This window comes from Stenella coeruleoalba, assembly GCF_951394435.1.
Source record: "Stenella coeruleoalba genome assembly, chromosome: 10".
In the NCBI taxonomy this organism is placed as follows: domain Eukaryota; kingdom Metazoa; phylum Chordata; class Mammalia; order Artiodactyla; family Delphinidae; genus Stenella; species Stenella coeruleoalba.
The window spans coordinates 84,973,183-84,987,783 of NC_137156.1; the positions used below are offsets into that span (position 1 = coordinate 84,973,183).

The 14,601-nt window shown below is 37.7% G+C and overlaps 1 long non-coding RNA gene across 1 annotated transcript in view; it reads left to right on the plus strand.

The window, feature by feature from the left end:
- Nucleotides 1-14,601, plus strand: part of LOC307192705 — a 796,377-nt gene that overhangs the window by 268,628 nt on the left and 513,148 nt on the right. The window contains exon 4 of the long non-coding RNA XR_013830162.1: nucleotides 11,142-11,349. This is a non-coding gene — a long non-coding RNA (uncharacterized lncRNA). The remainder of the gene's footprint in view (nucleotides 1-11,141; nucleotides 11,350-14,601) is intronic.

Genomic DNA, 14,601 nt, shown 5'->3' on the forward strand with positions numbered 1-14,601 from the left:
TTAATCTCAGAGAAGGTAGGTTCCTATCCCAGCCCAGACGATAAATCCTGGTTAGTCAAAACAAATCATGATAAAACACAATCTCATTCCCCTTGATCACTGATTGGTTTATGACTATGTTCTGATTTATGCGATGGAAGAATAAGACTACTAGGGAGTATTTCCCTTCCTCCATAAGAAGACAAAGCCTCATGAGGCAACAGCCCTTTCCCTCTTGCCTCTTTCTTGCCAAGAATGTGAATGTGATGACTGGAAGCACAGCGGCCATTTTGAGTCCATGAGGACACAAGCTATTCAAGTAAGGATGTCAGAGCAGATGGACAGAAAGACCTTTGCCTTTAATGGTGGCATGAAACATCGCAATGTTTCCTTATTGAGACACAGTGTCCAACATGAGATAAGGACTCCAATAAGAGAAAACTTTAAAAATATTGCTTTATTAGTATTGGATACATACAGTATTTTATAATATATCAGTAGTATATAAGGTCTGTTAACAGATACCCCTGTAAATCAATGAATGTGGCATATTCGAAGCAAACATTTGCATAAATGGTTATTAGAAACTTGCTGTAAAACTGCCCTTGTTCAAAATCCCCAAAACAGGATTCTTATTGGATTATTACAAAGAAACTAACATTTTTAAAGCAATAGTAGCAAAGCATATTCTGAAATATAGCCTTTAATAGAAATGCTTTATTCTGTATATACCATTTCGAGTTGTGAAATACTATTACTGTTACTATTACCATTGAGTGTTTGGGGATCAGTTGTTTGAGGCAGAAAGAGTGATGACAGAAAGCACTTTTTTTTCTTTACAAAAACTGGGAAGAAGATCACATGATATCTATAACAGGAAACTTTAGGTGACTCACTTCAAACTCATCTCTTCAGTAGCTTTGGTAAACACCTGCTGTCATATTTGACACTGCTTGTTAATAAGTGGAAAATTTTTAAAGAATCTATATCTTAGCATAAATGCTTAGCTGGCTTAGAATTCGTGAATAATTGATGATAATTTTGAGTGAGGTGCATTGATGGTGTGCACCGGCGTAGTTGGCTTTACACCATCCATCCTCTCGCCAAAGGGTTTATGTGAGTGTCCTGTTAACTTCCGAGGAACCAAATGGCACTTTGCTTTCACTAAATTGATTGATTAATGGATGAATGTAAGCTACATTTTCTGAAGAAAGCCCAAATGTCCTGCGGGTGTTTTATAAACTCTGCCTTAGAATGTAAGAGGGAGTTTATGAGATACACACCCTTTCTTTCCAGAAACATCCTCTTTAGGCAGAGGTAATCGACCAGTGGCTGAGGTCAGCACTGCAGGAGGTCCCTGCTGGTGACCTCGGCGCTTCCAACATAAACGTGCTTGTGTTTCTTTTCTTCTCTGTCTATTTCATTTTCAATTTTTCTCCCTTTCCCTTTATCTTTGGCCAGTGTTTTTGTACTGTGGCAGTTAGGAGTAAAGAGGTGGCTGATTTCCATTACGTGGTAGTTCAAGTCATTCAGCACGTGGCAAACAGGAGTAGTAGGTACTGAAAGTTAGCAGTGGGTGTAAAATGCTCTGAAGAGTTACAAGTGCCAAACAAGAGGGAACTGGAGATGTTACCTTTGTTTTTTATATAAATTTATTTATTTTATTTATTTTGGCTGCATTGGGTCTTCGTTGCTGCATGCAAGCTTTCTCTAGTTGCGGCGAGCGGGGGCTACTCTTCGTTGCGGTGCGTGGGCTTCTCATTGCAGTGGCTTCTTTGGTTGCTGAGCACAGGCTCTAGGTGTGCGGGCTCCAGTAGTTGTGGCACACAGGCTCAGCAGATGTGGCTCACAGGCTCTAGAGCGCAGAGTTTAGTATTTGAAGACAATTCCCCATTGCTTTTTTAAAATAAGCCTTTTATTCTAGGATAATGTTAGTTTTACAGAAAAATTGGTAAGATAGTAGGGAGTTCCTGAATATCCCACACTTAGTTTCCCTTTCTCTTAACATCTTATATTGTCTGGTATATTTGCCACAATTAATGACCAGTATTGGTACCTTATTATAACTGAAGTTCATACTTTATGTAGATTTCTTAGTTTTTACCCAGTGTCCTTTTTATGGTCTAGAATCCCATCCAGGACCCCACGTAACATTCGGTTGTCATGTCTCCTTAGGCTCCTCCTGGCTGAGACGCTTTCTCAAACTTTCTTTGGTTTGGATGAGCTTGAGAAATTTATGGAGCCCTGGTTAGGTATTTTCTTAGAATGCCCCTCAACTGGGATTTCTCTTATGTTTTTCTTTTCTATTTTTTTTTTTTTTGTGGTACGCTGGCCCCTCACTGCCGTGGCCTCTCCCGCTGCGGAGCACAGGCTCCGGACGCGCAGGCTCAGCAGCCATGGCTCATGGGCCCAGCCGCTCTGCAGCATGTGGGATCTTCCCAGACGGGGGCACGGACCCATGTACCCTGCATCGGCAGGCGGACTCTCAACCACTGCGCCACAAGGGAAGCTCTCATTTATGTTTTTCTTATGAATAGACTGACCTTATAGGTTTTTGGGAGGAAGGCCACAGAGGTAAAGTCTGGTGCTCATTGTATCATATCAAGGATATGCACTCTCAATATGGCTTACCACTGTTGAGGTTAAGTTTGATTACCTGGGTGAGGTAATGTTTGTCAAGTTTCCACTATAAAGTTATTCTTTTTCTTTCCCCTTTCTTCACTGTACTCTTCGGAAGGAAGTCACAATGCCCAATCCACACTTAAAGGGTGGGGAGTTATACTCCACCTCCTGGAAGGTAGAGTATCTATATAAATTACTCAAAATTCTTATGCATATGGGATCTGTGTCTTCTCCCTCATGTATCTATTCATTCATTTATTTATATGGATGCATGGATATTTACTTTATACTTAACACAGAAGCCAATAATGGTTTACTTTGATGCTCATATTGCCCCATATTTGGCCTTTGGGAACTTTTTCAACTGGCTTCTGTGTGCCTTGGACATACCTCCATGATTGTGGGTGTTTTTGAGCACTTCCTTACTTTCTGGCACTATAAGGTGCTCCTGGCTCATCTGGTATATTTGCTGCCTCAGCCGTAGCATTAGCCATTTCTCCAAGGATTTCTGGTTCCTTTTACTAGAGAATGATACCAGAAACCAAGGTCTGGGTATGAGGTCTTCTTGTTGTTACTGGTATATCTTTGCTTCTAGGCCATCTCAGCTTAGAGAACAAGGAAATATGTGTGTACACTTACTCCTGTGTATACTTATAAGTATCTCTACATGTAATAATCTATATCTATATTAAATTAAACATGAGTTCACATGGATGTCTCCAACTCTAATCCATTATTACATGGATCATACTAACTTTCTCCCCTTGTTTATCTATAACTTCCCACTCCAACAGTGAGAAATCTTGTTCCCAAAGTTTGTCATCCATTTTCTTAATTGTTCAGTTCCAGCATACATGAAGAGTGGTTTCAGAAGTGATAACCTGTATTCCCATAGGAAACAACTTTATCAAGTATAGGTCAGTGCTTATGTACAGTTCCTTTTGCCTTTGGTCTTATAGAATTCAGTGATTTCAAATGTTACTTAGAGCATTACCTCTCTGCCTGCCTCCTTTTGGTGAAGTTGTTTCATTTAATTGTAATGCAGTCAGATCGTTTTGTCACATTATGCATTTCATCCTTTGATTTTCCACCCTCCTAAATTAGTAGTTTTTTTAAATCCACACATTAAAGTTCATTCTTTGTTTTTGCTGTAAATTTCTATGGATTTTGACAAATGCATCATGTCATGTATCTACCATTACAGTATCATACAGAATAGTTTCATGGCACTAAAAAAAAATTCCCTTTGCTTTATCTGCCCCCCTACCCTCATCTTCTCCAGAACCTCTGGCAACCACTGATCTGTTTTTACTATCTCTATTGTTTTTTTTCTATTTCAGAATGTGATATAATTGGAATCATACTGTGTGGCCCTTTCAGACTGGCTTTTTTAATAGCAATAGCATTTAATATTAATCTGCATATTTGCATGGTTTGATAGATCATTCTTTTTTTTTTTTTTTTTTTGTGGTACGCGGGCCTCTTACTGTTGGGGCCTCTCCTGTTGCGGAGCACAGGCTCCAGACGCGCAGGCTCAGAGGCCATGGCTCACGGGCCAAGCCGCTCCGCGGCATGTGGGATCTTCCTGGACCGAGGCACGAACCCGTGTCCCCTGCATCGGCAGGCGGACTCTCAACCACTGCACCACCAGGGAAGCCTGATCATTCTTTTTTATCATAGAATAGTATTCTATTATATGGACGTAAGCACATTGATTATCCATTCACGTACTGAATCTTGGTTTTGGTGATTTTGAAGAAAGCTTCCATAAATATTGCAATTTTTTCTTGTGCAAGTTTTTACGTGGATATAAGTTTTCAAATCAGTTGGATAAATACCAAGGAACACAATTACTGCATCCTATGGTAAGACTGTTTAGCTTTGCTATAAAGTGCCAAACTGTCACTGAGAGTGGCTGTATCATTTTGCATCTCATCAGCAATGGAGTTCCTGTTGCTCTGCATCCTTACCAACAATTGTATTGTAAGTTTTTTTTTTTTAATTTAAGCCATTCTAATAGCTGTGTAGTTTCTTATTATTGTTTTAATTTGCATCTCCATAATGAAAAATGATGTCCATATTTTCATATGCTTATTTTCCATGTGTATATCTTCTGTGGTAAGGTAACTTTTCAGGTCTTCTGCTCATTTTTAAATAGGGCTTTTTGCTTTTGGTGTTGTATATTTTAAAAAAAACCCATCATCAAACCTAAAGTTACTTTGATTTTCTCTTATGTTCTCTTATAAAAGTTTAATAGTTTTCTATTTTGCATTGAGGCGTATGATACAATTTGAGAATTTTAATTAAGGTCTGTGTCTAGGTTTATTCATTTGTATATGGATGTACAATTTTTCAACACTATTTGCTGATAAGTCTACATTTCTCCATCGATTGCCTTTGCTGCTTTGTGAGATATCAATTGATTATATTTGTGTGAGTCTATCTCTGGGCTCTCGATTCTATTCTGTTGACCTATGTGTCTGTTCTTTCACCAAACCCATCATATCTCGATTATTGTAGTTTTATAGTAAGTCTTGAAATCAAATAGTTTGAGTCTTCCAACTTTGTTCTTCTTCAATACTGTATTGACTACTCTAAAACTTTTGCTTTTCCATATACATTTTAGAATTAGTACAGATATCTACAAAGTATCTTGCTGTTGTTTTGAATGGAATTATGTTGAACCTGTAGATCAAGCTGGGAAGAATTGACATTGAGTCTTCTAATTCACGAACATCGAGCTTCTTCCCATTTATTTTCATCTTTGATTATTTCGTTGTAATTTTCCACATACAGAAGACTTGTACATATTTCAGATTGATACTTCATTATTTTATTTTTTAGTGCTATTATAAATGTAAATTATATTGTTACAATTCCTTATTCTCATTGTTTGGTAGACATTGCTTTTATCTAAGAAAGCAATTAAGTTTTGTATATTAATCTTATATTCTACAACCTTGCTCTACTTATATCATTCATTCCAGGAGTTTTTGGTAGAATCTTTGGGGATTTTCTAGATAAATAGTCGTGTCATCTGTGAATAAAATCAGTTTTATTTCTTCTCTTCATGACTTTTTAACAAAACAATATCAAGAAGTCCTAGAATATAATGGAAGGAAACAAAAGATTCTTTTTCAATTCTCTCTTAGGTTTCCTATGGAATCTTTTTTTAAAAAAACTATCAGCACAACTACATTTAAACTTTCCTCTGTACTAGGTGCATTGAAAGAAGAGGAAAAAAATGTCTTATATATTTATTTAAGGGAAAAAATTTCTCAAACAGAAATTTCTAGGGAGGAAATGAAAATTTAGGGAAGATGTAACTCTTCCCGAGTTGATTGAATTTTCCAAGTCCTCCCTTTGATAGACTAATAACTATCTTTTTTATGATATGATATTTAATTCTAAAATTCTTGCAAAACATGTATTCCAGTCTTTCTTTGCAGGAACACAATTGGACATCATAAATGTACCATTAGTATGTTGTGTACTTGTAATCCAGTCATAGAATATCCCTTTTTCAAGGGCAAAGTAATAATCTATGGTGTGTTACACTTAAGCTTTGAGCTGTTGATTTCTTTCAGGAATACACAAATAGATCTTGCAATGAAATTAATGCATAACCATTAGGCAAAGACATGTGCTGATTACACACTGATGATACATTGATTACGGACCTTAGCAGAAGAGAAATGGAGATCACCACCCAACACATGAATTGAGCCATTAGGTGGATTGCCCTATGTTAAAATAAGATGCACGAACACTGACCTGCCACGTAAGGAAATTAATTTACTAGCGAACCAGACTAAGGTAACTCAGGCAAGTAAATACATCATCAGTCTGAACTTCTGACTGTAAGCAGTGGCAATACAAGAATTCCTTACTGTGGTGCAAATACCTTAGCAAGTTAGATTTCATATAAGCAAGGTTGCATTTATTTGTTTAACATAAATATGTGCACTGTATGCGAGGCATTGTGACAGATCAAGGGAGGGCGGTCAAAAGATAGAAATAAATCAACTTGGCTTTGGCCTTCTTAATTGTATTAATTAGATTCTGAGTTCAAGCCATAGTGATTTTTTGGAACTGACTTATATAGAAGAGGATGGTTATTTTGTAGGCGTGTCCTGCATAGTAAGAGGAAGGGTGGAGAATGACTTCAGGATGGCTGTGGAGCCTTGGGCTCTGAAGGACGCAGCAAGCTCTCTTCCTCTGCCTCTCATCTCTGTCTCTCTTTTTTAAAAATATGTTTTCTATTGAAGTATAGTTGCTTTACAATATTATGTAGGTTACAGGTATATAATATAGTGATTCACAATTTTTAAAGGTTATACTCCATTTATAGTTATTATAAAATATTAGCTATATTCCCTATGTTGTACAGTATATCCTTGTAGCTTATTTTATACTTAATAGTTTATACCTCTTACTCCCTACCCCTGCATTGTCCCTGCCCCTTTCTCTCTCCCCACTGGTGACCAGTAGTTTGTTTTCTAGGTCTGTAAGTCTGCTTCTTTTTGTTATATTCACTAGTTTGTTGTATTTTTCAGATTCCACATGTAAGTGATATCATACAGTATTTGTCTTATTCTGTCTGGTTTATTTCACTTAGTGTAAGGCCCTCCAAATCCATCCATGTTGCTGCAGGTGTCAGAATTTCATTCTTTTTTATGGCTGAGTAATATTCCTATATATATTAGGTGTGTATATATGTATATATATATATATATATATACACACACACACACACCACATCTTCTTTAACCATCCATCTGTTAATGGACACTTAGTTTGCTTCCATATCTTGGCAATTATAAATAGTGCTGCTATGAACATTGAGGTGCATGTATCTTTTTGAATTAGTGTTTTCATTTTATTTGGATATATATCTCAGAGTAGAATTGCTGGGTCATTTGGTAACTCTATTTTTAGTTTTATGAGGAACCTCCATACTGTTTTCCAAAGTGGCTGCACCAGTTTACACTCCCACCAACATCATACGAGGGTTCCCTTTTCCCCACACCCTCACCAACATTTGTCTGACTCTCTTCTTTACGTTTAGTTTATGCTTCTCTTTAGCATCTGACCTTTTCTACTCCCTGGGCACATATTAGAAAACAATTTTCCATTTATTCCTCCAACAAATATTTACTGAGTGCTCGTCATTCCAAGCATTGTTCTAAGAACCTAAACACAGGTAGTAATGAAGAGATTAGAAACACCTGTCCTCCTAGAGTTTATACCCTAGTGTGTGGAGATAGACACTCAGCAATAAACATCAAAAATAAGAAAAATGTTAGGGAGTGATAAGTTCTAAAGGTAAAAATAATGAGAATAGCCTGAGGAGGACTCCCTGTACTGGGAATAAGGAAGAGAGGTTGCAGTTTTAGACAGAATGTCAGACGAGGCCTCCTTAATAGGATAGCATTGCGCAGAAAGACTGAAGGAAGTGCAACATTTGGCCATGCATGTATATAGGGGAAGAGTCATGGGCAGAGGGAATCGTTAGGGTAAAGGTCTCTAGGTGGAATGTGTCAAGGGTATTGCAGAACAGCACGGAAGCCAGCATGCCTGGAACAGAGACCGTGAGGATAAAGAGGTTAGAGGAAAGATGTAACAGGGCCACAGGTCATGTAGAACTTTGCAGACTATTATAAGAACTGGGATTTTTTCCCCCCCAGAAACATAAGGGTTTTGAGGAGATGAATAATGTGATTCATTTTCAAGGTTAGTTCTTACTTTCTGAGCTACGTGGAGACAGATGAGTGAAGCAATCAATCTTTGCCCTATTCCTTCTTTTTAGTCTCTGTTACGGAGGAGAGAGCTCACTTGCCTATCCCAGGCCAGTCATTGCTTTCTGAGGAGCTGTGGTTTTGGTCCATGAGCTTGGTTCCTGGAGTGTACTTCCTTTTTTTCTTCTTTCTTTTTTATAGGTTATATGATACAGTACCTTACATGAAGAACAGTGTGTTTGCAAATTTAAATGCTATCTGTATGTATAGTGGCATATATTCTTATCAAAGATAAATCAAATTTTCTGTTTATCAGTTTCAAAATGCATCTATATAGATTGCTAAAACTGACAGAATGAGGCATAAAATAGGCAAATGTTCTACATTATCAGCGAGCCTCCTTTTAACAGTCTTTTCCCCCTTTGTAAAAAGTTTTGAAAACTGTCTGTTAAAAGGCAACATTTCAGGTTAACCACCAATTCTTTTTTTTTTTATTTTTTTTGCGGTACGCGGGCCTCTCACTGCTGTGGCCTCTCCCCTTGCGGAGCACAGGCTCCGGACGCGCAGGCTCAGTGGCCATGGCTCACGGGCCCAGCCGCTCCGCGGCATGTGGGATCTTCCTGGACCCGGGCACGAACCCATGTCCCCTGCATCGGCAGGTGGACTCTGAACCACTGCGCCACCAGGGAAGCCCATTTCTTATAGTCTATATTAATAAAAGTAGATATGTGTAGATATGAATATGTGTAGATTATGTAATGTGCACACTGAGTGTTTCAAACAAGCATACACAGGTCGCATCCCTGTGTATGCAGCATGGGTGGGATGGCATGGGAAAGGTGAGGGGCTGGCGTAGGAGAACGGTTTTCAGAAAGTGGGGAGCAGTTGGAGGGGAGAATGTAAGGAAGCTGGCAACCCGTTAGTTGTTCACGAAGTGTCAGTTACGATCTAATGGATTAAAATGTGTTCATAAATATTTTGTCACCCAGGTTATAGCTAAATGTAGTAAGAGGGGTATCGCTAAATTCTAAAGGGAGGTTGAGAGGAGGGGAAATCACTTTTTAAGTGGGTCATTAAGGCACTTGAGCTGAAAAAGCAGTTGGGATTTGGCCATGTGGAGATGGGAGTGAAGGTAGGGGTGGGAGAAGAGGTCACATAATGTGGAAGAATGTGCCCTCCCTCGGGCGGGCGGGGGGTAGGGAAAGCATTGCAGACAGTATCTTCTGCACAAATTATGCATGAGTTTACTCAAGAGGCTGCCGAGCTGCTCAACAATAATGGGTAATTGCCTCTGCAAATGCATCCTCCTTTCACTTATGCACCCCAACAAACACTTGCAGGGAAAGGGATTAGGAACAAATAATGCGAAACATTATTTTTATGAACATGATTGTTGCATGGAGCTGTTGCATAGCAATCTTCTATGAGAAAGTCTATAGACACGTGATCAAAGAAGTAGGAAAATTTCCACTTAACCTTCTTCTCTTTGGATACTTAATCCTGAGCACCAATACTGGGCATGCACTATGGTCCAAATTCCAAAAATGGTGGAGGCACTGGTGTCTTATAAGCCAGAGAGAAATCCACTGGATAATTAAAATTTCCAGAATGTTAAACTTGTTCCCCAGAGTTATTACTTTAAAATATAGTTCAGTTTATTTGTTCTCACTTTTTTTTGACCTCCCAAAGATTCTGTTCTAAAGCTGCTCTTTTCTTTTTTTTTTTTTTTTTTGCCATACATACATACATATATAAATAAATAAATAACATTTTCTTCCATCGAATTGCATTGAAATTCTAAAGAACAACTACCTTTTTGGTCCTTCTCTTTTGAACAAAATATGCAAGAAGTTTGACCTCAGGATTTGCTACAAACATTATATAGCGAGTCCAGTGTTTCTCTTTTTTAAAACAGTAGTAACGGTTTATATGGTCTGAGTTTTTTCTTAATGTGTATTTAAATAAATTATGATATTGGAAATATCATGAGTCCATTATTATATGATGAACTAAGGATTATATACGAAAGACAATCCCACATATAGTATTTTTTCATCCAAATTCAAAATTTCAAACCAATTATAAGACTGTTTTATCATGTGGCATACTAGGTATTCGTTCATTCATTAAAATGAAAACTTTCTTCCTTATTAAATATATGCTCTAGAGAGAGAAGATAGAAAACAAATGTGAAATATGTAAATTAATTAACAAGGTAATTTTAAATATTGAGACATGCTGGAAAGAAAATAATGTGGGTTAATGAAATCAGGAATACTCTGCAATGGATAGACTAATTTAGGTTGGGAAGTTAGGAGCAGCATTTCTAAGGGGGTCATATTGATTGGGTTGAACAGTGGTGAGGAGCCAGTTTTCCAAAAATATAGTTGAAGCACATTTCAGACAAAAGGAATAGTCAAGACAGCTCCTAAAGTTGGAATGAGTTTGGTGTGTTGAAGGGTCAGAAAGAAGACTTGAGTAGAATAGTCATAGAACTCATAGTGTACATCTAAAATATATCCTACTTCAGGTATTGTGATTACTTTGTGAGTGTAAAATCATACCCTGAGGGCAGATTTGAATTTCATGGCTAAAAAAAATATTACCTATATAAAAGGGGAAAATATGGGGAGATTGGCCAGGTGTAGTTCATATTATCTGGTCCCCTAACACAAAAACAAAGAGAAGGATTCTAAGAATAAGTAAGTTGACACTCGGGGGATAAAAGAGAACATAAAAAATTTCTGAACCTGGATAGAGCATGTCTTCTTATTTTTTTTTTTTTTTTTTTTTTTTTTGCAGTACGCAGGCCTCTCACTGTTGTGGCCTCTCCCGTTGCGGAGCACAGGCTCCGGACGCGCAGGCCCAGCGGCCATGGCTCACGGGCCCAGCCGCTCCGCGGCACGTGGGATCTTCCCGGACCGGGGCACGAACCTGCGTCCCCTGCATCAGCAGGCAGACTCTCAACCACGGCACCACCAGGGAAGCCCAGAGCTTGTCTTCTTAAATGGTAAGTAATCAGGGGGAAAAAAGTATAGCCTTGTTACAAGGTTCTATAGTAGAAAAGATGGAGACTGTGGTATTTGAGGCAGGGAATGGAAATATACTTCAAAAATGTTTTAAAAGTGAAAGAAATATTTCTTCAATTTCCAGGGAAATAGAGTAGGTATACTTTCTCTATTCCTTCTGCTAAGTTCAGCGAACACCCCTGGACATTATACATTTTTAAAACCCTAAGAAGAAAGGTGGGAAAAAGAGGAAAGACTGGCTAGAGATAGGGGGGTTGTGGAACAGCATGGTTGTGAGTTTCCAGGTTTTGTTTTTCCCTCATATAGCCTACACTTGGAACTGAGGACCTGGCCCCTGGCAATGCTTCATAGGCACAGATACACACATCCCAACAAAAGCCTGCTCTCTCTAGCCAAATGACCAGGGAAGGGGAAACACAGGAAGACAAAAACTGTTAGACAATAACCACTGTAATGTAGGTGACCATAGAAAATCTGTGGGTCCATCTCCCTGCCATGCCAGCAAAGGATCAGTAGGAAATCTAGACTTTCTCACTCACCAGGCTGTGATAAGGCTCCCAAACTGCATTATAGATTAGAAATTATTTCATCTGAACAACAGACAGGAAATAGACCAAAAAAAAGAGAAAAGAACAGAACCTCAAGGACCCTTGAGGCTATGACAAAAGATCTAGTATTCATGTCTTTGGAGTCCTGGAAGGAGAGTTGAAAGATGGCAGGAATGAAAAAGTAGTCAAAGAAATAGTGATGCCAATTTCAAAGATATGAATCTACAGATTCAGGAAGCTGAGAAAACCTCAGAAAAGAAACCCTAATAATAAATGCAGACAAAGAAATATCATAGCCAAACTTCTAAAAACTAAAGGAAAAAACATCTGAAAACAATGAGAGAAATGACATAATTCAAATGTAAGCAGATTTCTCTGGAGAAACCATAGAGGCCAAAAGGGAGCAGCACAACATTTTTCAAGTGCTGAAAGGAAAGAACTGTAAACCTACAATCCTAAATACAGTAAAAGTATTCTATAGGAATGAAGAAGTCAAAACATCCTCAGATAAAGGAAAATTGTCTTTATGTATTTTTTAAGTATTTATTTATTTTGTTTTATTTATTTATTTTATTTTATTTTTGGCTGCTTTGGGTTTTAGTCATGGCACGTGGGATCTTTCATTGTGGCACATGGGCTTCTCTCTAGTTGTGGCGTGAGGGCTCCACAGCACTCAGGCTCTGTAGTTTGCGGCATGCAGTCTCTCTAGTTGAGGCATGAGAGCATAGTTGCCCCATGGCATGTGGGTTCTTAGTTCCCCGACCAGGGATTGAACCCATGTCCCCTGAAAGAAGGCAGATTCTTTACCACTTGACCACCAGGGAAGTCCCAAGGAAAAGGGTCTTTAAAAAGAAATAAAACAATAGACAAAGCAACCTTGGAGTATTGAGAGGGACAGAAAACAAGGTAAACAAAATTATGGATAAATAGAATAGATTTTCCACCTCCTTTTGAGTTTTTAAAATTGCGCTTGACAGTTGAGCAAAACTATTAACACTGTCTGATGTGATTATAAATGTACATAAAGGAAATATTTACAAAAATTATGTTACTAACCATTTTTTAGATATAGATAAGAGTATTTTAAAATTTTTTTCAAAATTGAAAGAAAGGAGAATAGCTACAACAATTTTGAAGAAGAATGAGCCTACCCCATTTAAAGACCTATTATATAAGCGTAGAAATCAAAACTGTGTGGTATTGGTGGAAGAACAGATACACAAATCAATGGAACAGAATAGATAACACAGAAATAAACCCACACAAAGATACTCAATTGCTTTTTGACAAAGAGGCAAAAGCAATTCAATGGAAGACAGTCTTTTCAACAAATGGTACTAGAACCACTGGATATCCATAGGTTAAAAAAAACCTACTACTTGAGTTTCACACATTATACTAAAATTATCTAAAAATGGATCATGAACTTAAATGTAAACATATATTTAAGGTTAGACAAAGAGTTCTTAGATTTAACACCAAAAATACGATCCGTAAATTGATAAATTGGACTTCATCAAAACAAAAACTTTTCTCTTTAAAGGCCCTGTTAAAAAATAAATATTAAGCTACCTACTGAGAGAACATATCTGACAAAGCACTGGTTTCTAAACTGTATAAAGATCTCACAAAACTCAGCATTAAATAAATAGTCCACTCAAAAATGTGCAAAAGACATGAACAGACATTTCAATGAAGAGGATGTAAAGATGGCAAGTCATCACATGTAAAGGCGTTCATTAGTCACTTGAGAAATACTAGTCCACAATGAGATATCACTATACTATAGACCTGTCAGAAGGACTAAAATAAAACACAGTGACAGCACTAAATGTTGTGGCTGACCTGGGAAGTCAGGTCAGTCTCACATTGCTGAGGGGATGTAAAATTGTACAGCCACTTGCAGCTAACTCTGAAAGACAGTTCGGAACTTTCTTAACTAAGCATACAACTACAGTATTACTCAGCAGTCACATTCTTGGGCATTTATCACAGAGAAGTGAAGACTTATGTTCACCCAAATACATATACGTCAATATTTATAGCAGCTTTATTCATTATAACGAAAAACTGAATACAAGCCAGACGTCCTCAGTGGGTGAGTGGTTAAAGAAACCATGGTACATTTATACCATGGAATACAACGCAGCAATAAAAAAGACCAACCTGAGTGAATCTCCAGGGATTATGTTAAGTGGTAAAAGCCAATAGAAAAAGGTTACGTAAAAATTATAGAAATGGGGAACAGACTAGTGGTTGCCAGTGGTTAGGGTGAGAGAGTGGGAGTAGGAGGTATGTGTGGCTGCAGAAGGGCAAAATGAAGGATCCTTTTGATGATGGAAGTGTTCTGTATCTTGACTATATCAATATACATATGCTGATTGTGACTATAGTTTTGCAAGATTCTAACAGTAGAGGAACCCAAGTTAAAGCTATACCTCTCTGTATTACATCTGATAATTGCAGGTGAATCTACAATTGTCTCAAAATAAAAAGTTTGATTAAAAAGTTAACAGAAGAAAAATTTATGGAGTATTGGCTTTATACTAAAAATTCAGGGGGGAAAAAAGACGTATTTAAAAAAAAAGGTTAAAGATGAGCTCAAATGAAGATAAAATTGGAAACCGTATGAAGAATGTCAGAGAGATAAGAAATAGCATAAAGACTAGAAAATGTAGCCATAGA